This window comes from Scyliorhinus torazame, chromosome 12, assembly GCF_047496885.1.
Source record: "Scyliorhinus torazame isolate Kashiwa2021f chromosome 12, sScyTor2.1, whole genome shotgun sequence".
NCBI lineage: Eukaryota > Metazoa > Chordata > Chondrichthyes > Carcharhiniformes > Scyliorhinidae > Scyliorhinus > Scyliorhinus torazame.
The window spans coordinates 202,438,318-202,462,752 of NC_092718.1; the positions used below are offsets into that span (position 1 = coordinate 202,438,318).

Genomic DNA, 24,435 nt, shown 5'->3' on the forward strand with positions numbered 1-24,435 from the left:
AATCTGAAAAACAAAGAAAATCTTGATTACCATATCAAATTGGGTCTCTTAAGAAACAAAGCAAAGGCATTCAATGCAGCATGTATAATATCGGAAAATTATACTGCAATAATTAATTGGGAAATTTAATAAAACTAATTTTAAAAGAGCTATACCTTGTTACGGGGAGGGAGGGTCACAGACGAAATAAACCAAGAGTTTTTGCATTATTTAATAAACCAAGGTTTAATAAAGTAGTGTTCTGCAGCGCTTAATTAAACAGAGCTTTTGTAAGTGCTTAATAAATCAGATTTTTTTTTTCCCCCAGAGTTTAATAAATCAGTGTCAATGCAATGCTCAAGAAACCAGAATATTTTGCTAATCCCGCCTGGTTCAATTATTCGTGCAGGAGCTGCATTTCTGCCGGTTCTCCACTAGGAAGCTGCATTGCTCTCTCTCCCTCTGTGTGTGTGTTGCCAGACCCTCTCTGGATCCTTTCCATCTCCATTTCTATCTGTTGACCTCGACGCCGAAGATAGAGAGGAGGGAAGAGCATTCTCCCTCCCTCCCGCCGACAAACTTGGTCAAAGTGGTTGCAGGAGGAGCGAGGTGGCCGCTTGTGGGAGTGAGTGTCTCCCTCTCTCTGGAGCGCAGGGTGAGTAGAGAACGAAAGGGAGAGGGGGATCACTGGGGACAATCAGCGCTTTGTCAAAGCTACAGCTCCGAGGGGCTCCCCGCTTTACACCAGGAAGCAGAGCAGTCCTGGAGGGGGGTCCTCTCTGGTGGCTCGGGCCGGTTGCAATGATTTGTAATTTCACTGATGTATCGATGTGTGTATAATATTGAAACAACAATCGGCCTCCTCAGTTCCGTCTTGGCGACGGCGGATATTGTTAAAGACAGCAATCCTGGGGGCAACAATCAGGGCCTTTCAGTCTTGGGGGAGGGAGAGGGGATTATTTATTTATTTTATTTATTGTCCCTCGGGTCCCCAACATTGAAACTAACAGTCCCCCTAGACAGTATCAGCCTTTGCTGTTTTAATATTTAAAGAACATTCCTCCAGCAGGAAACATTTCCCATGTGTTACAGTGTCGGATTGTATCAGTGAGCAGAGGAATTCTCAAACCAAATGAAAGTTTATTGGGTTTTCTCCCACTCTCCCCAGTGGCTCAGGGTTTTAAAAGTTTCCTGTGTTTTCACCCCCCCCCTTTCCTGTGTTTTCACCCCCCCTTTCCTGTGTTTTCACCCCCCCTTTCCTGTGTTTTCACCCCCCCTTTCCTGTGTTTTCACCCCCCCCGTTCCTGTGTTTTCACCCCCCCTTTCCTGTGTTTTCACCCCCCCTTTCCTGTGTTTTCACCCCCCTTCCTGTGTTTTCACCCCCCCCTTTCCTGTGTTTTCACCCCCCTTTCCTGTGTTTTCACCCCCCTTTCCTGTGTTTTCACCCCCCCTTTCCTGTGTTTTCACCCTCCCTTTCCTGTGTTTTCACCCCCCCTTTCCTGTGTTTTCACCCCCTTTCCTGTGTTTTCACCCCCCTTTCCTGCGTTTTGACCCCCCCTTTCCTGCGTTTTCACCCCCCCTTTCCTGCGTTTTCACCCCCCCTTTCCTGCGTTTTCACCCCCCTTTCCTGCGTTTTCACCCCCCCTTCCTGCGTTTTCACCCCCCCTTCCTGCGTTTTCACCCCCCTTTCCTGCGTTTTCACCCCCCTTTCCTGCGTTTTCACCCCCCTTTCCTGCGTTTTCACCCCCCTCCTGTGTTTTCACCCCCCCTTTCCTGTGTTTTCACCCCCCATCCTGTGTTTTCACCCCCCCTTTCCTGTTTTCACCCCCCTTTCCTGTGTTTTCACCCCCCTTTCCTGTGTTTTCACCCCCCTTTCCTGTGTTTTCACCCCCCTTTCCTGTGTTTTCACCCCCCTTTCCTGCGTTTTCACCCCCCTTTCCTGCGTTTTCACCCCCTTTCCTGCGTTTTCACCCCCTTTCCTGCGTTTTCACCCCCTTTCCTGCGTTTTCACCCCCTTTCCTGCGTTTTCACCCCCCTTTCCTGCGTTTTCACCCCCCTTTCCTGCGTTTTCACCCCCCTTTCCTGCGTTTTCACCCCCCTTTCCTGCGTTTTCACCCCCCTTTCCTGCGTTTTCACCCCCTTTCCTGCGTTTTCACCCCCTTTCCTGCATTTTCACCCCCCTTTCCTGCGTTTTCACCCCCCTTTCCTGCGTTTTCACCCCCCTTTCCTGCGTTTTCACCCCCCTTTCCTGCGTTTTCACCCCCCTTTCCTGCGTTTTCACCCCCCTTTCCTGCGTTTTCACCCCCCTTTCCTGCGTTTTCACCCCCCTTTCCTGCGTTTTCACCCCCCTTTCCTGCGTTTTCACCCCCCTTTCCTGCGTTTTCACCCCCCTTTCCTGCGTTTTCACCCCCCTTTCCTGCGTTTTCACCCCCCTTTCCTGCGTTTTCACCCCCCTTTCCTGCGTTTTCACCCCCCCTTTCCTGTGTTTTCACCCCCCTTCCTGTGTTTCCCCCCTCCTTTTCATGTGTTTTCACCCCCCTTCCTGTGTTTTCACCCCCCTTCCTGTGTTTTCACCCCCCTTCCTGTGTTTTCACCCCCCTTCCTGTGTTTTCACCCCCCTTCCTGTGTTTTCACCCCCCTTCCTGTGTTTTCACCCTTTCCTGTGTTTTCACCCCCTCCTGTGTTTTCACCCCCCTTTCCTGTGTTTTCACCCTCCCTTTCTTGTGTTTTCACCCCCCTTCCTGTGTTTTCACCCCCCTTCCTGTGTTTTCGCCCCCCTTCCTGTGTTTTCACCCCCCCTTCCTGTGTTTTCACCCCCTTCCTGTGTTTTCACCCCCCCTTTCCTGTGTTTTCACCCCCCCTTTCCTGTGTTTTCACCCCCCCTTTCCTGTGTTTTCACCCCCCCTTTCCTGTGTTTTCACCCCCCCTTTCCTGTGTTTTCACCCCCCCTTTCCTGTGTTTTCACCCCCCCTTTCCTGTGTTTTCACCCCCCTTTCCTGTGTTTTCACCCCCCCTGTCCTGTGTTTTCACCCCCCCTGTCCTGTGTTTTCACCCCCCCTGTCCTGTGTTTTCACCCCCCCTTGTCATTTGTTTTCACCCCCCCCCTGTCCTGTGTTTTCACCCCCCCCCTTTCCTGTGTTTTCACCCCCCCCTTTCCTGTGTTTTCACCCCCTTCCTGTGCAGGTTAGGTGGATTGGCCATGATAAATTGCCCTTAGTGTCCAAAATTGCCCTTGGTGTTTAGTTTGGGTAGGGTGCTCTTTCCAAGAGCCGGTGCAAACTCAAAGGGCCGAATGGCCTCCTTCTGCACTGTAAATCCAGTGATAATCTATGATTAATCTAGGACAAAGGTTCGGCACAACATCGTGGGCCGAAGGGCCTGTTCTGTGCTGTATTTTCTTTTCTATGTTCTATGTTCCTGTGTTTTCACCCCCCGTCCTGTGTTTTCACCCCCCGTCCTGTGTTTTCACCCCCCGTCCTGTGTTTTCACCCCCCGTCCTGTGTTTTCACCCCCCGTCCTGTGTTTTCACCCCCCGTCCTGTGTTTTCACCCCCCGTCCTGTGTTTTCACCCCCCGTCCTGTGTTTTCACCCCCCGTCCTGTGTTTTCACCCCCCGTCCTGTGTTTTCACCCCCCGTCCTGTGTTTTCACCCCCCGTCCTGTGTTTTCACCCCCCGTCCTGTGTTTTCACCCCCCGTCCTGTGTTTTCACCCCCCGTCCTGTGTTTTCACCCCCCGTCCTGTGTTTTCACCCCCCGTCCTGTGTTTTCACCCCCCGTCCTGTGTTTTCACCCCCCGTCCTGTGTTTTCACCCCCCGTCCTGTGTTTTCACCCCCCGTCCTGTGTTTTCACCCCCCGTCCTGTGTTTTCACCCCCCGTCCTGTGTTTTCACCCCCCGTCCTGTGTTTTCACCCCCCGTCCTGTGTTTTCACCCCCGTCCTGTGTTTTCACCCCCCGTCCTGTGTTTTCACCCCCCGTCCTGTGTTTTCACCCCCCGTCCTGTGTTTTCACCCCCCGTCCTGTGTTTTCACCCCCGTCCTGTGTTTTCACCCCCGTCCTGTGTTTTCACCCCCCGTCCTGTGTTTTCACCCCCCGTCCTGTGTTTTCACCCCCGTCCTGTGTTTTCACCCCCCGTCCTGTGTTTTCACCCCCCGTCCTGTGTTTTCACCCCCCGTCCTGTGTTTTCACCCCCCGTCCTGTGTTTTCACCCCCCGTCCTGTGTTTTCACCCCCCGTCCTGTGTTTTCACCCCCCGTCCTGTGTTTTCACCCCCCGTCCTGTGTTTTCACCCCCCGTCCTGTGTTTTCACCCCCCGTCCTGTGTTTTCACCCCCCGTCCTGTGTTTTCACCCCCCGTCCTGTGTTTTCACCCCCCGTCCTGTGTTTTCACCCCCCGTCCTGTGTTTTCACCCCCGTCCTGTGTTTTCACCCCCCGTCCTGTGTTTTCACCCCCGTCCTGTGTTTTCACCCCCCGTCCTGTGTTTTCACCCCCCGTCCTGTGTTTTCACCCCCCGTCCTGTGTTTTCACCCCCCGTCCTGTGTTTTCACCCCCCGTCCTGTGTTTTCACCCCCCGTCCTGTGTTTTCACCCCCCGTCCTGTGTTTTCACCCCCCGTCCTGTGTTTTCACCCCCCGTCCTGTGTTTTCACCCCCCGTCCAGTGTTTTCACCCCCCGTCCAGTGTTTTCACCCCCCGTCCAGTGTTTGCACCCCCCGTCCAGTGTTTGCACCCCCCGTCCAGTGTTTTCACCCCCCGTCCAGTGTTTTCACCCCCCGTCCAGTGTTTTCACCCCCCGTCCAGTGTTTTCACCCCCCGTCCTGTGTTTTCACCCCCCGTCCTGTGTTTTCACCCCCCGTCCTGTGTTTTCACCCCCTCCTCTCCCTGTGTTTTCACCCCCTTCCTGTGTTTTTACCCCCTCACATCCTGTATTCTCTGCCCCCTCCCCTCCCTTCCTGTATTTCCAGCCCCCTCCCTTCCATTTTTGTCTCCATATTCCTTTACCTGTGTTTGTGTGCCCCCCCCCCCCCAATGGTGATTTCTTGCTATATAGATTGGTCCGTCAGGAACTGCTGGTCACTTATGCAGCCAAAGTTCTTCAAACGCTTCGGGGTGTGGGTTAGGAGTAGGTTTGAGGTTGTGTCAGGCCCGATGCCAAGGTAATAAATATGGTTACAGAGTTTAATTGCATGTGACCCGCATGCACTGAGGGGCACCCTGGGGGAGGGGGTGCAAGGTGGGGACTTCCAGATAATTTGTTTGAAGCCTTGAAAAGAGGCCGGAAGAGAATGGAGGCTGAGAGAACTACCAGATTTAGGATTTATACGGGATATCGAATGTCGTTACTACTTTGTTATTTACAACTGGAACAAAGCAACCTGGGTCACCTTCTTAAAACCTCAACATCTGACCAAACCACACTCTCCCTGTTTTATTGGCAGAATAAGGAAGCCTGAGCTATGTGTGGTGCACGAGTTCAGACGTTCTCCGGCTTACATTGGCTCGCAGTCCAGCAGCACCTCCAATTTAAATCCACATCCTGGTGTTTAAACTCCTCCACGGCCCTGCTCTTCCCCTCTCTGTGATGCCGTTCACCCCAGCCACCCACAAGATTATCTGAATTCCTCCAATATTTTCTGCATCCGTGACTTCCGTCTCTTCATCGTCGGTGGCTGTGCCTTCAGATGGTTATATATTAACCTCTGGAGGGCGACATGGTGGCGCAGTGGTTAGCACTGCTGCCTCACAGCACCGAGGACCCGGGTCACTGTCCGTGTGGAGTTTGCACATTCTCCCCGTGTCTGCGTGGGTCTCAGCCCCACAACCCAAAGATGTGCAGGGTAGGTGGGTCGGCCACATGAAATTGGGTACTCTAAATAAAATAATATATATTCACCTCCCTAAAGCTATCTGCCTCTGTACTTTTTAAACTGTACTGTTTTTTTTTAAAGTACCTCCAACCACCTCATAATAATCTTTATTGTCACAAGTAGGTTTACATTATCACTGCAATGAAGTTACTGTGAAAATCCCCTAGTCACCACATTCTGGCACACGCTCGGGTACACGGGGAGAATTCAAAATGTCTAATTCACCTAACAAGCACGTCTTTTGGGACTTGTGGGAGGAAACCGGAGCACCCGGAGGAAACCCACGCAGACACGGGGAGAATGTGCAGACTCCGCACAGACAGTGACCCAAGCCGGCATCGAACTTGGGACCCTGGTGCTGTGAAGCAACAGTGCTAACCACTGTGCTACCGTACCACCCCACACGAACTCCTTCTTTTCATCTCAGTGTCAAATGTCTGCTAATGCTTCTGTGAAGCTCCTGAGGACTTGGTGTGACAGGCAAGTGCAAATTGTTGTTGGAGTCTCCCAGAATCAGCCTTTTTCTTCAGGTTGAGAGGAGAGCAGTAAGTTCGGGCACTTCATGAGATGATCAGGAAGCTGTTGCAAGTGCACCAGCTCAGTGCATTTAGAATGTCAGTGGGCTTGTTGTAAATCTGGCAAGTAGGCCATCACTCTTGTGGTTGCTGATGAAATCCCAATGTTCCGAGTTAACATCCTTGCTTTCTGTGTATGAAAAAAAACTGGAGACATGTCAACATTCTGATGCAAGGGAGGTGTCTAAGCAGGCGACTTTATAGAGATATAAAAATAGTTAAATGGAGTTAAGTTAATGAAGAGATGTTAAATCTGGACAATTAAATTACAAAGTGTAAGGTAAGGGGGTCAAGAGTTCAAAAGGCAAATTTATACTTGATATCCTTCATATAAAGAGCGATCAAAACTGGCAATAGATCAACCAATGTCTGGGGGCAAAATCCCAGGAATCTATTGGGAATGTTGAATGCTGGAGAGGGCAGGGGTACTTTAAGGTCAGTTAGGTTGCAAAGTCTAAGATAGATTGATTAGCTCTCCTCTTCTTTTAATTGACTTGAGTAAAGCAGAGCACATCCTGGCATATTGCCTGCTCACTGCTTGCCAGAGGACGGTTGAATGATGGAACAGCAACTAGAATGTAGGGGGAGAAGAGGAACACAAAACAAAGACTCCCTTTTGTCAGGAGAAATCAACGACAATGGAGTGGTTAATGTTTTTTTTGTACTTGTAGCCCATTGGAGCATCGAGGGTCATTTACAGAGTTTAAATCCATGTTTCCATTAATTTTCATGGTCTTGGATTACTGGCACTGGCATTTCTTGGTATTCTGATTTCGGATTACTTCCAAAACCTAGGTTGGATAGGGTTACCTTGGTTCAATGCAGCGGTTGGGACACAGAGAGTGCACAGGCTACCTCCAACACTTCTGGAAAAGCAACATTGCAATAGTAGCTTTTATTTCATTCTCGGAATGCGGGCAGTGCCAACAAGGCCACGTTTCTGTTGCCCATTCTTGGTTACTCTGAGGTGGTGACCCTCTTTTCCCCCTCTCCATCTCTACCCCCTTGAAGGAGGGAAGTCCCACAATGGCGTTGGGTCAGGTTTTCCAGGATTTTGACCCAGTGATGTTGAAAGAACAGTACTTAAGCAGTAACAATAAAATACGTGTCCAAGTAGCTCTTTCGGGATCCGGTGCAGACACGATCGGCCCCAAGACCTCCTTCTGTGCTGTAAAATTCTGTGATTCTAAGTAGCAATGGTACGTTAACCTCAAGTGATGATGTTCCAATGACATTGTCTGGTCTTGTCCTTCTTGATGGTAAACGGAGTTTAGGGAATTATTGGGTTGATGCAGTGAATCCTCTCGTGCAGCCGCAATGGGTGATAGAGCGGTGGACATTTGAGTTCGGTGGCAGTGGGTCTGATTCAGAGAATTGCTCTTAGATGACGTACAGTCACTTGTCAGTCCATACTTGGATGTTGTCCAGGCCCTGCTCTAAGCTGGTCATGAGTTGCTTTGTTATCAGAGGACTAGTGAATGGAGTTGGGGATTGTGGAATCGGCAGTGCAGATCCTGACCTTCTGATGGGGGAAAGCTCATATCAAGGGCAGTTACCCTTGCCTCTCCTCGGATATTCAGCTCTTGCGCATGTCTCATAATCAAAAGCTGGGATGAGATCTGGATCCAAAAGGCTTGTGGAATCTGAACTAAGTGTTCATGAGCAGGTTATTAGTTGATGGATATTTAATGACACTTCTGATGATTCCTTTTCCTCATTTTACTGATGATTGAGAGGAGGCTGGTAAAGTGGTAATTTATCCTGCTGAGGTTTGATTTATCCTGATATTTGTAGCTATAACATATATGGGCAATCTTTCTCCTGGCTGGATGCCAGAGTTCTAGCTGTAAGTATGAAATAGCAGATTATTCATTGAAAGACCAAGCAAATCAGACAATCAGAAAGCCGATCAGAGCTGCTATTTCTAAGGCAAATGGGACCTCCTCTTGTGCAAGGATGAGCCTGATACAGTTTTAAGGTGATGCACAGGGTGCATAAGACTTGGGCGAGAATGAGTGGGTTCTTTCAGGGGATAGCAGATGAGTGTGAGAGTGAGGCCAGCGAATCACGCGCACATGTTTTGGAGTTGCGAAAAATTGGGACGATTCTGGGCGGGAGTGTTCGCGGTCTTAGCCAGGATAGTGGAGGAGGAGGTGGACCCAGACCCTTTTGGTGGCGATATTTGGGGTTTCAGAGAAGCCGGAGCTCACTAAGAGGAGGAAGGGCGATGTCGTGGCCTTCGCCTCTCTGATTGCACGGCATCGCCACCGGGGGTAGTGGCTTGGTTGGGTGACCTGTACGACTTCCTGCGGTTGGAGTTAAAGTATGAGTTAAGCGGCTCAGCAAAGGGGATGTTTGTGACCATGTTTGAGGAGCTGTTCGTCGCAGGGAGGTGGGGGGAGGAGAGAGGGGGAGGGACGAGTGAAAAAGGGGAAAAATCTGTGCAGACTGTATAGTTGATTGTTGGGAAGTATGTTTCCCGGGTGTTTATTTGCTGTAACCTGCTTTGATAGATGTTTGTAATAAAATACATTTTTTTAAAAAGAGCTGCTATTGGTAAGAACTTCAAAGAGGGTTGATCATAAGAACCATGAAAGGTTCATTTCGAGCCCAATATTGGTCGCTGTAAATGGGTTATCAGTTCCGATTACAGCCTCCGCCATCCCAGCCTCCTGGACAGATGCAGGTTCCTGGCATCACCTGAGCCTGAAGCAAGTTGCATGTAATTATAACTAGTACCAGTTATATTTCAGGTACCATTATGGAATTGGTTAGCATCGCTGCCTCAAGGTGCTGAGGTCACGGGTTCGATCCCGGCCCCGGGTCACTGTCTGTATGGAGTTTTCGCATTCTCCCCGTGTTGGCGTGGGTCTCACCACCACCATCCAAATGATATGCAGGCTAGGTGGATTGGCCACTCTAAATTGCCCCTGATTTGGAAAAAATAATTGGGTACTTTAAAATTAAAAAAAAAATATTGTGGAATTAGCATTATGATTTTCATGGCAGTAAGAGAGATTGTCCTCTTGGACGACAAGGTCTGCTTGACACCCCTATTAAGGATACTCCATCTTCTCTTTCTTTTCCACTCCAGCAGCTCTCCCCATTCCTCCCCAACCATTTTTGAAAGTGTTCCATTGATGCGACTTCCTCAATGCTGCCGCCATTTTAAATGCCCCTCTCTGTCCGCGCCCAGTCGAGATTCATATACTCCCGGGACCTTTGTGGTCTTTGAGGCTATGTACCACACTAGACTTTACCCACAGTGCCATCAGAATGTCCTTTTTTGTTGATATCATTCGTGAACTTTGAAACTTTGACTATTATCTGAATATGAAGAGCCCTACGCCATCCTTTGCCTAAATTAAACTTTGTATGAATTTTGCAGTTGAATTATAACAAATAGTAGGCATAAATATATATATATTTTTTTTAAAGAGTACCCAATTTTGTTCCAAATAAGGGGCAATTTAGCATGGCCAGTCCACCTACCTTGCACATCTTTTGGGTTGTGGGGGCGAAACCCACGCAAACGCGGGGAGAATGTGCAAACTCCACACTGACAGTGACCCAGAACCGGGATCGAACCTGGGACCTCAGCTCCGTGAGGCAGCAGTGCTACCCACTGCGCCACCGTGCTGCCCTTAGTAGGCATAAATTAATGTTCAATGCAAACCGTGAGTAGCCAGGACCTCCTCCTAGCTGGTTTACAATTGGGGGAAAACAAGGTGTAGGTTGGTATTTCTCAAGTAACGAGCCTCCTAATTTGGTGTTGACTCAGGGAATTACCAAAGGATTTAGTCTTTCTGTTCGTAAGTGCCAGCAGTCGGAGCAGGATGATCGCTGAACATGGGCTATGTACTTTCTGTTGGTGAATAAATCTTGGTGAAGATTCCCTGCCACAAAAAATGTTCTTTTGCCACCGACTCCGTGCTCTCCTTGGCCACCGTCTGAGGCTCAACCAGGCTGTTCACCATCAAGGTGACCCTTTTGATTGTGAGCTGATCTTCCGACCCCGTATCCACTCCAATGCCTTAATATCCACCTCCGTAATATTGCGCTTCCCTATCCACCACCAAGACCATCTATTTCCAGTTCCTGAAGCATTGCGTATGAGGGGATGGTGAGCTCCATTGGCTCATCAGCTGGCCTGTGGATCTGATTAATCCCAATAGCATGGGGTTCAATCCCCATTCCGGTTGAGATCTACTCCGGGCCTACCTCCTCACCCCACCCATAGTAAAATATCACTGCACATTGCTGTGGTTAGGTGAATAATCGTCAAGGACCGGGCTTTGGGCAGAGAACTGAAAAGGCAGAAGAATATTGCCTCTGTCGAGCCCTACCTTAGCTCAGCACCTTTCATCCCGTGCCTGCTGACTCACAGTGCAGCGAATTTCCATTCTCAAATCCCTATGCGGTCACGCCCCTCCCTAACTCTGTCATCTCCTCCAGCCCCGCCGCCCTCCCAAGGCCTCTCCAATTCTGTTCTCTTCCACGTAAGCCTGATTTTCATTGCTGCACCATTGGTGATTGTGCCCTCAGCTGCTGGTGCCCAAAGCCTTGGAATGCCCTCCCTAAACCGGGCAGCCTCTCTATCCTCCTTTAAGAAGAGCCTTCAATCTTCCCTCTCTGACCCAACTTGTCTTAATTTCTCCATTTTTGATGATATACGTTTACCTCAGGACACAGGAACCATTGCAAAGCATTTTGATGGTTCTTCAGCATTGGGGCTGTGTTGTGACTGATGGAGTTAGAGGCCTGTACGGCTGAGCTATGGTGGTTTCCATCATGGGAGAACGCAGCACCAATCTTTGCCAGTATTGAAAGCCTTTGGAAATACCAACATCCTAATGATTAAAAGGTTCCACGGGTTCCTAGAACGATGACTGTGTCACAATAGCTTGCTTTACAATACTCTCTGTTTTGCTTCACAGGTGTTAAATATAGATACAGCCGCTTAATATCAAACACTTCACTCTGGGCTTTCCCCCCCCCCCCCTTTTTGTTTTGGAGTTGCTGGGAAAGGAAAAGGAATTTGAGAGAAAACCAGAGGATGCTGGAAAAACTCAGCAGATCTGGCAGCACCTGTAGAGAGAGAGAAACCGGGTTAACCGGGCTCATGTCCATTTGACTCTTCATCAGAATTAAAAGGGAGGGAGAAATGTGTTGGATATTATACTGTAGCTGGAGGAGATTACAACAAGATGTAGCAAACTTAAGAACAAGTGACAGATGGCCCGGTGTGGGGGGAGGGAAGGAAGGGTTTTGAGAATCCCCGAAGAAAAGAGACAGACGTTTGGAGCTTTTCGTTTTGCACTCATCAGGGGCGATGCAAGAATGCCAAATTTCAAAGGGAGCAAACATTTATATTGCATATAAAAGGGTGCTGATTGATTGACAAGTCAACTCTAATTGGTTGTGGTGTCATCATGTAAAATACACCACAGAAGTATTGACTCCAGGCTTTTGTTTAACTTTTTTAAAAAGGTGCACCCTTTCATCATGCAGTATGAACTGTTGTTTCGGTTGGGGGGGGGGGGGGGGTGCACGGTGGCACAGTGGTTAGCACTGCTGACTCGCTGCACCGAGGACCCGGGTTTGACCGCGGCCTGAGTCACTGTCCGTGTGGAGTTTGCACATTCTCCCCGTGTCTGCGTGGGTCTCACCCCCGTAACCCAAAGATGTGCAGGGTAGGTGGATTGGCCACGCTAAATTGCCACTTAATTGGGAAAAAATAATTGGGTACTCTAAATTTTAAAAAAGATTGCATCCTCAATACGCCCCAACGTGAATTGCAACGAATGAATTAATTCTAACCTGCTGCAAAGTCCTACACACAGCAGATGGATGATCAGGTGGTCTGTCTGTCTTGGACCCCAGCTCCCCGCTTCAGAACCATTCCTGTTCTTCTTGCACCAGGATCGTGCAATCCATTTCCATCCACCGGAGAAATGAAATGAAAAATGAAAATTGCTTACTGTCACAAGTAGGCTTCAAATGAAGTTACTGTGAAAAGCCCCTAGTCGCCACATTCCGGCGCCTGTTCGGGGAGGCTGGTACGGGAATTGGGCAGATGGGGCTTTGATCTAAACTGCCACGGGAAAGGTCGTCAAGCTTTGCCGCATCCTGTTAAACTGAGAATGTGCCCAGTTAGCCCCCAAATAGTTCACAACGCTGCGATCACTGAGCTCTGTGGCAGTTTGTTCCCGAAATTAACAAGCGTGCATTCGTCACTCTCCACGTTTGGTTAAGCTTAAGATTTTCTGAGCTTCAAATAATGGTCCTCAGTTCCCTCCTGTTCTGTGTTTGGCACAGAGAACTTCTCAGATCCAGTCCCCCGATTACCTCCAGGTTTTTGTTTTGTCGTTGGGAGTGTACAGCACTTGGAGAACCTCCAGTACTCGGGTTTCTGTGTATCGAGACAATGGGGTCTCTTATATCCACGTTTTAATAAACAGAAGAGAAATAATTTTCTGTGAATGGATCGCCGCCGCGACATGAGGTTCAGTTTTGGGTTGCTGCTGCTTTGGGGAATCATTTTTACCACCAAGCCAACGTGGTCCGTGCCCACCAGCTGTGAACCCGGAGTTCCAGATGTGCTGTCATTTTCGGGCAGTTCGCCCGCCACCACGTGTGACATTCCATCAGACACGCAAACCCAGCCGCGGCAGCCCCTTCATATCAGCTCGCCGAAGCTTCACTTCCAGAGTTGATTCAGAATTACTGCAGACTAATTTTTGCAGGTCACCGTGACAAATGAAGACAGTCAGACGGACTTGAGACTTTAACTCTTGTTTCCCTCTGCACAGATGTTTACCCAGCATTTTCCGTTTTTTAATGTCGTATTAAGGTGGCTTGTGAATGACCCTGCTTTTCTCAAGAGTGCGCAATGAAATAATTGAGCATGGTGTAGGGTTGGCACTGTTGCTTCACAGCGCCAGGGTCCCAGGTTCGATTCCCGTCTTGGGTCACTGTCTGTGCGGAGTCTGCACGTTCTCCCCGTGTCTGCGTGGGTTTCCTCCGGGTGCTCCGGTTTCCTCCCACAAGTCCCGAAAGATGTATTTGTTAGGTAATTTGGACATTCTAAATTCTCCCTCCGTGTACCCGAACAGGTGCCGAGTGTGGCAACTAGGGGATTTTCACTAACTTCATTGCATGGTTATTGTAAGCCTACTTGTGACAATAATAACAATTATTATTATCATTAGGTTGCAGTTGCCTTGTTGGACAAGAGTGCATTTTACATCCTGATAGCTTTATAATTTGGGGGAATAATTGAAATAATATAATCAGTTCCTGGTTTTGAACTCCCCTCTTACATTTTTTTCCTTCTCAGTCCACTCATTAAAGTGCCCGCCTTTGGAGCTACAGTTCCCGATGGGCTTCCATCTCTCCGATAGTTGGTCCGGATGGTTATTCCTTTTTTAAAAATAAATTTAGAGTACCCAATTCATTTTTTCCATTTAAGGGGCAATTTAGCGTGGCCAATCCACCCAGCCTGCACATCTTTGGGTTGTGGGGGCGAGACCCACGCAGACACTGGGAGAATGTGCAAACTCCACACGGACAGTGACCCAAAGCCGGGATCGCACCTGGGACCTCTGCACCGTGAGGCTGCAGGGCTAACCCATTGCGCCACCGTGCTTCCCACGGATGGTTATTCCTGATGTGCGAATGGCAAACTGGCTGTCTGCCAGGGTGGGTAGGGAGTTTGGATAACAGAAAAGTCTAGTCTTGTCCTCCCCTTAGTACCAAGCAATCACATACTCAACACCATACCAATCAGTGGTAGGAATGCAGCCCAGCACGTTTAAGTTAAATATACTTATTTTTTCTCCCTCCTAGCTAGCCTTGGGGCGTTGAGCCTAATTATAGCACTCCAAAGATTCTTCTGAGTTAGCACAAACAGGGGTCAAACCTAAACCGAAAGGGCCCTTAGCATTTATCTACTCCAGGCCCTCGGGCAAGTCAGCAGCAGGTGCCTTTGAGAAACTGCCAATGTTCCTCATTCCTCTATGTTACCGAACCGTGGTAAAAGACTGAAATAAAATCAGAAAATGCTGGATGAGCTCAGCAGGTCTGGCAGCATCTGTGGAGAGAGGAACAGACTTTTAAAAAAAGAAAACATTTTGAGTACCCAATTTTTTATTTTTTTTCCAATTAAGGGGCAAAAATCCACCTACCCTGCACATCTTTTTGGGTTGTGGGGGTGAAACCCACGCAGACACGGGGAGAATGTGTGAACTCCACAGTAACCTGGGGCCGGGATTGAACCCGGGTCCTCAGCGCCGTAGGCAGCAGTGCTAACCACTGTGCCACCAAGAGAGGGACAGAGTTAACATCTCAAGTTCATTCAACAGTGAGAACTCCTGGGAGAAGTGTGTTGCATTTATTTAAATTTTCTCTTCCAGCAATAATACATGAAAAAAAAATTATGCCCAGCTTAAAACTAAAAGATTGAAAACTCCTCCCCCTTTTACATCACCAGTCCCACGCAAGAATATTTTTATTCTTACCCTTATAGGTAGGTTAGGTGGGTGGGCCAAAATCTGGTAGATGGATCTTAACATGGATTTGGTCGGAAAAATGGAAAGGCAACTTATTACCTAAATGGAGAGAAACTTCAGAGTGCTTCGGTGCAGATAGGTCTGGGTGTCTGTGCATGAATCTCAGAAAACTAGCATGCTGGTAATAAGGACGGCAAATGGAATTTTGGCCTTTATAGCTAAAGGGATAGAGTATAAAAGTTGGGAAGTGTTGCTGCAGCTATACAAGGCATTGGTGAGACCACATCTGGAGTATTGTGTGCAGTTTTGGTCCCTTTGTTTGAGGAGGGAATGTAATTGCAATAGAAGCAGTTCAAAGGAGGTTCGCTAGATTGATTCCAGAGATATGGGGTTTGTTGTATGAAGAGAGATTGAGCAGTTTAGGCCTATATTCTCTCTCGAGTTTAGAAGAATGAGAGGAGATCTAATTGAGGCATGTTAGATGATAAAAGGCATTGACAAAGTATTCGTAGAGTGGATGTTCTGATGCTCTTAGTTCTTATGTTCTATGTTTTTACTCCGACTGACTTAACGGGGACTCCAGATGATAATGTGGTTTGTATACAGATTCTGTGCCTGGCCTCCCTCTGTTAGGGCTGTAATTGACCTTGGTACTGCTTGGTGCGGGGGCAAGGGGTGGGGGAGGAGGGGGGACAGTGAGCTGATTGGGGGGGTGGGGGGCAGGGAGAGAGAGGATGAAGTAAGAATTTTACCGAGGGCTGACATGCAGCATCTGAAATGGTGGGGAGGGGGAAATTCTTCCAAGGGAATTAGATGTATATTAGATATGCATATTAAAAGGATACATTTCCAGGGAATGGGATTCATTGGATAACTTTTTCAAAGAGTCACTGGAGAAGGCCGAATGACCTCCTCTTCTTTATGGTTCTATGAACAGACATGAGGAACAGTTGTTTAATATTCTAAAATTATTCTGTCAGTTGCCGGAATAGAAGTGACTACCTGATTAAAGTTCAAGTGTCTTAAACATTTTTAGATTTAAGGCATTACTTGGAAATACCCTTTTGAAATCTTCACTACAGTTATCAGTAGTCTGATAACAGGTTCTTAATGATAATAGTACACCGGTGGGGGGTTTCCTCTGTGAAAGCTGTGGTCAGCAATGTTTGCATTCCTCTTCATAGTAGACTGTGGTGTAAGGTAAACTATTTATTTATTTATTTTAAAAAATAAATTTAGATTGCCCAATTCATATTTTCCAATTAAGGGGCAATTTAGCGTGTTCAATCTACCTACCTTGCACATTTTTGGGTTGTGGGGGCGAAACCCACGCAAACACGGGGAGAATGTGCAAACTCCACAAGGACAGTGACCCAGTATCGAACCTGGGACCTCGGCGCCATGAGACTGCAGTGCTACCACTGCGCCACCGTGCTGCCCTGTAAACAATTTATAATAATCTTTATTGTCACAAGTAGACTTACATTAACACTGCAATGAAGTTACTGTGAAAATCCCCTAATCGCCCCACTCCGGCGCCTTTTCGGGTACACAGAGGGAGAATTCAAAATGTCCAATTCACCTAACAAGCACTTCTTTCGGGTCTTGTGGGAGGAAACCGGAGCGCCCGGAGGAAACCTACGCCGACACGGGGAGAACGTGCAGACTCCGCACAAACAGTGACCCAAGCTGGGAATCGAACCTGGGACCCTGGTGCTATGAAGCAACAGTGCAACCAACTGTGCTACCGTGCCGCCCACATCATTCTACCGCTGCCTGCGGAGCTTTGCAAAATTGTGCTACCGGGGAGGCAAATTGGATTTCAAAAGTGCATTGAATTTCACGGGACCTGTTGTGTCAACAGAATCACTCGGTGTAACCTGTGACCTATGCTCACAGCACCAGTAAGTTACGTTCGTTGCAATCGGTGGAAGTTGATCACACCCACCGGTTAGTGAGTAGAAAGGTTTGACCTCCTGTCATTGAGTGTCAGTTGATGTCTGATCCACCATTGCATGGGATGGAGGTGACAACAGCCCAATAACACCGACACTGTGGTCCCTGCGTAGAACAATATCGGACGACCAGTGACCGAAACCCTCCGGAACCACACCACTTTGATAGTAGTGGTGGAAGATTGTTGAAAAAGTAACTCGCGTGTGTCAAACGTAGTTGGTGGCTTTGTGGCTTTTTTCTTTCAAGCTGGGCTTCGGCCTCCTCTTGTCAGCTTGACTGGGATTTTTTACGGATTGTGTCAGTAACCCCACACAGTCTTCCCTCTCTCCGTAAGCCAACCGACTCCTCCACTGGGCTGCACCCTAACATTCAGGAGCCAAATCTCCTTTGCAAAATAATGATGTGTTGACAATTCAGCCAGCATGTTTAATGGACAGCATGTTTAAAGGACAGAAAGGTTGCGAGTGGGCAGGGATCTCACTCTCAGACTCCCTGTTATTTTTGAGGGTTTGCTCATTTATTGCCCTTCAAACTCATTGGGAAGTTGGGGTTCATAATTATTACCATAAGTACCTTTTTAACAAAGTGATAATTGTTGATGTAATGTCGATCAACCTCTCTGGCCTAGAGGAGGGATATTGTAAACTGTTGAGGTTCATTCATGGTAGACTGTGGTGTAGGGTAAACAATTTATAATAATAATTATTAGAAATTTTAAAAGATGTTGTTACATTTTTTTCTTACTTTTCCTTTCTGTCTTTCTCTTGCTCTCCGTTGACCTAATCTTTCTCTTTGCTTTTCCTTCTGCACCTGATTGGACCCTAATTCACCCTCCACCTCCAACTGCTTCCTCAATCCTTCAATCTCATTGGTTAAGGAAATGGACAGTTGACCCTGTTGCCCTCGTATTGTTGTCAGCTCACATTTTTGGGCGTGTTATGGCACCAAGGACGTTTCATGCTGTAGGGTACAGAAAAAATGTCCTAACTACTGGCAAAAATGGTGAGGTGCCTTGTCGGTGCGAGGTTTGACCCGGTGGAATAAGTGTGTGTAATACAAACTGAAGCTCTTGTTCTGGCCAGACTGGGCTCTGATAAATCTCTCTGCTCGTGAAGCTTTTATATCTTCGGTAGAATTTATTGGTTTGCGTGTTTTCCAGCTCGGCTTGTGTGGAGACATTGATCATAATCTCTACACTTAACCACGCTGTAGCCTTGATTTTGTTCTGCCAAGGAATCACTAGCCCAGTGGCACACATTGACATGCTAGAAACCAAGTGGTTACATTATTTGGTAAGTCGGTGTAACTACTGAACTCCGCTTCCATGAATAGTGAGTGTTGGTCATTCCACGGAGCTCAGTGGTAATGATGTTGCAGATGATGAGAGGTTTTGCGAGTAAGCTGGATTTGTGCCCCGAGAGATGCAGGCGTCAGCTCGGAATGGAGATAGCCTTCCCGACTAACTAATTTATGTTGAAAATGATGTGCCTCAATCATACCAGCCCTCGGACTTTGGGGGACACAACAGGTGGGGTGTGGGGGGGGGGGTTGTGCAGCAGCTCCAGCACGTCGATGGTTGATAATCCTCCTCATCGCGCTTGGCACCTGGGGCAGCATGGTGGCGCAGTGGTTTGCACTGCTGCCTCACAACGCTGAAGACCTGGGTTTGATCCTGGCCCCAGGTCACTGTCCATGTGGAGTTTGCACATTCTCCCCATGTCTGTGTTTTTGCATAAACTCGGCATACAAACTGACCTAATCAGAAAATGCTGGATAATCACAGCAGGCCTGACAGCACCTGTGGAGCACCCCCCCCCCCCACCCCCCCCCCCACCTCCTTCATGAGAGGCCCATCTTCACTCCTCCATCTGTAAAAAGTTAAGTCCTCCCGCATTACTTTAAGCCTTCACATTCCTTTACGAAGCTCCTTCCAATCATTGTTGACATCAAGAGGGAGGTACTTCCCAATCCATCACCATTTTGAACCAGTGTTTCCTTGTCCTCTACTAAAGGTCGATCTTCATTCTGTAATCTAGCTCCACTTTGTTATTTCATCCTTTACCTATCTATGGTATATTTAATATTGGGTATCTACCTGTGAAAAGAGGCTCACTTTTGCCAATGGGACCAGATTGACTGCTGTCCAACTTATAAAATCATAGAATCTACAGAGCAGGAGGCCATTCTGCATCGGCCCTTGGAAAGAGCACCCTACCTAAGCCCACACCTCCACCCTATCCCCCCCAACCCCGTAACGCCACCTAACCTTTTTGGTCACTAAGGGCAATTTAGCATGGCCAATCCACCTAACCTGCACGCCTTTGGACTGTGGGAGGAAACCGGAGAACCTGGAGGAAACCCACGCAGACACGGGGAGAAAGTGCAGACTCCGCGCACACAGTCACCCGAGGCCGGAATTGAACCCGGGACCCTGGAGCTGTGAAGCAACTGTGCTAACCACTGTGCTATCGTGCCGCCTAGCTTGTGTCCTAACTATGGATACTTCCTAACAGTTGGGACATTTAGAGATTGTTTTGGCTTTCTCGTCTCTTTTAAAAGTAGTTTGGAGTTCAATGCTAAAGAGATAATGCAATAAAGAAAGTCAGTGTGGAATCTTTATCCGATGTTTTCAGGGAAGTGTGAAGCTCATCCTTAGAACACGACCTTGAGTGTAACAATAAACCCTGATGACGACTTTCAGACATAAATCGATTTTGGTTTAAAATATTTTGTAAGTGACTTTCAAATGATAGCCGGGTGGAATTAGCAGTGGGAGATTATTTTAGTTTACTGTGGATGTCCCTCCATTTACATCCAGCTGACATCTTGAACTAATAATTCGAATATATGTGGAAACGTGTAAGGATTATTGGAGGAGGGGAACTCTCTCTGGCTCGTGGACTCATTCTTGTGGTGATTTTTAACGGCCCATTTCCCCACTTCCTTTTCCAGATGTTCACTGCCTGAGTCAGCCCTGGGCGAGTCGGGGGGGAGAGAGGAAGGACGGCCCAGTGTACGTCGTGCTGTCTGACGGAGTTTGAATTTCAGGTACATCAAGGGAAGGTGGGATCAAATTGGATTGAGCAATTTGCTGTCTGCTCTCTGACCCTCTGCCTCCCCGGGACAGGAGTTCTTCTGGACAATTCACGGGGTGGAATTTTACAGGCCCGGTCGTGGCGGGAGTGGGGGGCATCAAATGCAACCGGCCGTTTGAACGCCCATTGACTTTGGGGGGACTGTAAAGTCCTACCGGCGTGAAATTCCGCCCCCGGTGTTTGTATTGTTTTTCCCGCCATTTGCGACATTCCCAGTTTACCGTTTACGGTGTGGTATTTGAGATGCTGACTTTGGGCGGGATTCTTCAGCCACGCCCGCCCGACGACCGGAAATGACCACCCGAGGTAAACGGACCTTTACATGGTCCCCGCTCCGTCTGTGGCGATCTTGCGGCCGGTGTGGCTGAAGAATTCAGCCCTTTTGTGGCTCTCTGACCATTGGGTTGAGCTCTGGTGTGGGAGGGGGGCCGGACCAGGCTATTGTGTTGGATGATCAGCCACGATCATAACGAATGGCGGAGCAGGCTTGCAGGGCCGAATGACCTCCTTCTGCTCCTGTTTTTTATGTTTCAATGTAACCCTCTGACCAGTGAATTGGCACTCGTTCAAAAGTGACAATCGCCCATTTTAATATAATAATAACAATCTTTATTATTGTCACAAGTAGGTTTACATTAACACCGCAATGAAGTTACTGTGAAAATCCCCTAGTCACCACACTCCGCCGCCTGTTCAGGTACACAGAGGGAGAATTCAGAATGTCCAATTCACTTAACAGCACGTCTTTCGGGACTTGTGGGAGGAAACCGGAGCACCCGGAGGAAACCCACGCAGACACTGGGAGAACGTGCAGACTCTGCACAGACAGTGACCCAAGCCGGGAATCGAACCTGGGACCCTGGCGCTGTGAGGCAGCAGTGTTAACCACTGTGCTACCGCGCCGCCCATGATGTGCTGTTTGATGTGCCATTAAAAAGCCCCACCAGTTTAAATAAAAATAGAAAAAGCTGAATGAACCCAGCAAGTCTGGCAGCAACTGTGGAGAGGGAAGCAGAGTTAACATTTTGGATCTAAATGATCCTTCCACAGAAGCGTCAGATTAAACCAGTTTACAATCTCCTGAGGTGTGAACTGTGGCTCAGAGGCAGCAGTCCCGAGAACAATGCTGGCCATGACACTGGGGAGCACACCCCCCCGCTCTTCTTCAAAACAGCAATGTGGGATCTTTCCCTTCCATCCGGGACAATAGATGAGCCTCTCATCTGAAAGGTGGCACCTCCGACAATGCAGCACTCCTCCAGCACTGCACTGACAGCGTCATCCTAGTTGTTTTTTGTGCACAAGTGTCTGGAGTGGATCTTGAACCCACGACCATTTGACAAGAGTAGCGAGAGTGCTATCCCCACTCTCCCACACACACACAGGAGTGCACAAAGGAAGAGAGATGCTGGCTGCTCACTAAGGCTGTAGTAAACACAGCTGTGACTGAATGCGTGCTCCTTCTCAATCAGTAAACATAGTCTTGGACGCAAACAAAAATCACACTGTTCAGAGGATGCCTTCGCGACAGCCTCACTATAATTCACTGCCAAGCACATACAGACCGAGCCAGGAGTAGGTCATTCAGCCCTTCGAGCCTGCTCCACCATTCAATAAGATCATGGCTGATTTGATCGTGGTCTCTCTCTCTCTCTCTCTCTCTCTCTCTCTCTCTTCCCCCCCCCCCCCCCCCCCCGATACCCTTTGACACTCTTGATAGTCAAGAATCTATCTACCCCTCCCTTTTAAAAAAAAAAAAAAAGTATTCATTGAACTGGCCTCCATCGCACTCTACGTAAGCGACTTACAAAGACTTATGAAAATCTGAGAGAAAAAATGTCTCCTCAGCTCTGCTCTAATGGGAGACACCTTATTTTTAAACTGTCCCTTATTTCTGGTCTCAACCACAAGGAGAAACATCCTTGCAGTACGCACCCTGTCAAGTCCCCTCGGGATCTTGTATGTTTCAATGCGGTGGCACGGTGGTTAGCACTGCTGCCTCACAGTGCCAGGGACCCAGGTTTGATTCCGGTCTTGGGTGACTGTGTGGAGTTTGTGCAACCCCCCCCCCCCCCCCCGGTGTCTGCGTGGGTTTCCTCCGGGTGCTCCGGTTTCCTCCCACAGTCCAAAGATGAGCAGGTTAGGTGGATTAGCCATGATCAATGCGTGGATTTACAGGGATAGGGTGGACCTAAGTAGTGCTCTTTTGGAAAGTTGGTGCAGATTCGATGGGCCAAATGGCCTCCTCCTGCACTGTATGGCTTCTGTAAGATCACTTCTCATTATTCTAAACTCTTACTGGATATACGGCATGTCTGTCCAACCTTTCCTCATAAGATAACCCCACCCCATACCAGGCATCAGTCTTCTCTGAACTGCTTCTAAAGTATTTATATTGTTCTTAAATAAGGAGAATAAAACTGTACATAGTACGCCAGATGTGCCCTCACCAGCATCCTGTAAAACTATAGCAAAACCATCCCTGCTTTTATATTCCATGCCCATTGCAATAAAAGACAACGTTCCATTTGCCTCCCGAATTACTTGCTTTACCTGCATTCTAATGTCTTTGTGATTCGTGCCTCATGACACCCAGATCCCTCTGTATCACTGAGCGCTGAAACCTCTCTCCATTTTAATACTATTCTGCTTTTCTATTCTTCCTGCAAAAGTGGACAAGTTCATATTGTCCCATAATACACTATAGTGGTACAGGCCTGTGCGGCAGCCAGCTTGCGCACGGCAAGGCGCCACAAGCAACAACTGAATTGTAAGGCCAGTTAATTTGCTGCTGCTGTTCATAGAATCATAGAATTTACAGTGCAGAAGGAGGCCATTCAGCCCATTGAGGAAAGAGCACCCTACTTAAGCCCACACCTCCACCCTAACCCCATAACCCAGTAACACCACCTAACTTTTTTTTTGGACACTAAGGGCAATTTAGCATGGCCAATCCACCTAACCTGCACGTCTTTGTTAGCTGAGGGATAAATGTTGGCCAGGATAGAGTCCCCTGCTCCTCTTCAAATGACGCCTTGGGATTTTTTTATTTAAAAAAAAAATGTTTATTCAAATTTTCCAACAGAATTTTTAACAAGCCCCCCCCCCCTCCCCCAATAACAAAAAGAAAGAAACACAAACCCAACAGTCAAAATTTATACAAAACTTATACATTGTGTCTCCCCCATATACAGTAACCCCCCCATATGACATTCAAAGGTACCCATAGGGAAGCCCCCCCACCCACCCGAATTCCCCCCCTGAAAGAGCACCCCCCCCACCCTTGGGTTGCTGCTGCTGCTGACCTCCTCCTAACGCTCCGCGAGATAGTCTAGGAACGGTTGCCACCGCCTGAAGAACCCCTGCACAGACCCTCTCAAGGCAAACTTTATCCTCTCCAGCTTAATGAACTCTGCCATGTCATTTATCCAGGCTTCCACACTGGGGGGCTTTGCGTGCTTCCATAATAGCAAGATCCTCCGCCGGGCTACCAGGGACGCAAAGGCCAGGATACCGGCCTCTTTCGCCTCCTGCACTCCCGGCTCGTCCGTTACCCCAAATAGTGCCAACCCCCAACTCGGCTTGACCTGGACTTTCACCACCTTGGACATAGTCCTCGCGAAACCCCTCCAAAACCCATCCAGTGCCGGGCACGACCAGAACATGTCGACGTGATTCGCCGGGCTTCCCGAGCACCTCCCACATCTATCCTCCACCCTAAAGAACCTACTCATCCTCGCCCCTGTCATATGCGCTCTGAGTAGCCTTGAATTGTATTAGGCTGAGCCTGGCGCAAGAGGAGGAAGAATTAACCCTACTCAGGGCATCAGCCCACAGACCCTCATCTATCTCCTCCCCAAGTTCCTCCTCCCACTTGCCCTTTAACTCCTCTACCAAGGCCTCCTCCTCTTCTTTCAGCTCCTGGTAAATCGCCAAAACTCTGCCTTCTCCAACCCATACACCCAAAATCACCCTGTCCTGAATCCTCTGTGCCGGGAGCAGCGGGAATGCCCTCACCTGCCGCCTCACAAACGCCCTCACTTGCATATACCTGAAAGCATTTCCCAGGGGTAACCCAAACTTCTCCTCCAGCGCCCCTAGGCTTGCAAACGTCCCATCTATAAACAGGTCCCCCATTCTTCTAATCCCTCCCTGGCCAGCTCCGAAACCCCCCATCCATCCTTCCCGGGACGAACCGATGGTTCTCCCGAATTGGGGACCAAACCGAGGCTCCCACCTCGCCCCTGTGTCATCTCCACTGCCCCCAGATCTTCAACATCGCCGCCACCACCGGACTCGTGGTGTACCTTGTCGGCGAGAGCGGCAGCGGTGCCGTCACCAACGCCCTCTGGCTCGTGCCCACACAGGACGCCATCTCCAACCTCTTCCACGCCGCCCCCTCTCCCTGCATTACCCACTTAGGGATCATCGCCACATTGGCAGCCCAATAATAGCCGCA

The 24,435-nt window shown here is 48.7% G+C and overlaps 1 protein-coding gene across 4 annotated transcripts in view; it reads left to right on the forward strand.

Moving 5' to 3' along the window:
* The first annotated feature begins 416 nt into the window (after nt 1–416).
* cuedc1b (CUE domain containing 1b) overlaps nt 417–24,435 on the forward strand; it is a 403,376-nt gene continuing 379,357 nt past the window's right edge. For 2 of the 4 annotated variants that reach the window (XM_072469713.1, XM_072469712.1), the window contains exons 1-2: nt 417–634; nt 19,834–19,929. The gene's annotated coding sequence lies outside the window, so the exon portion shown is untranslated. Of the gene's footprint in view, nt 635–19,833; nt 19,945–24,435 lie in introns of all 4 variants that reach the window. The other 2 variants (XM_072469715.1, XM_072469716.1) reach the window with 2 other exon arrangements.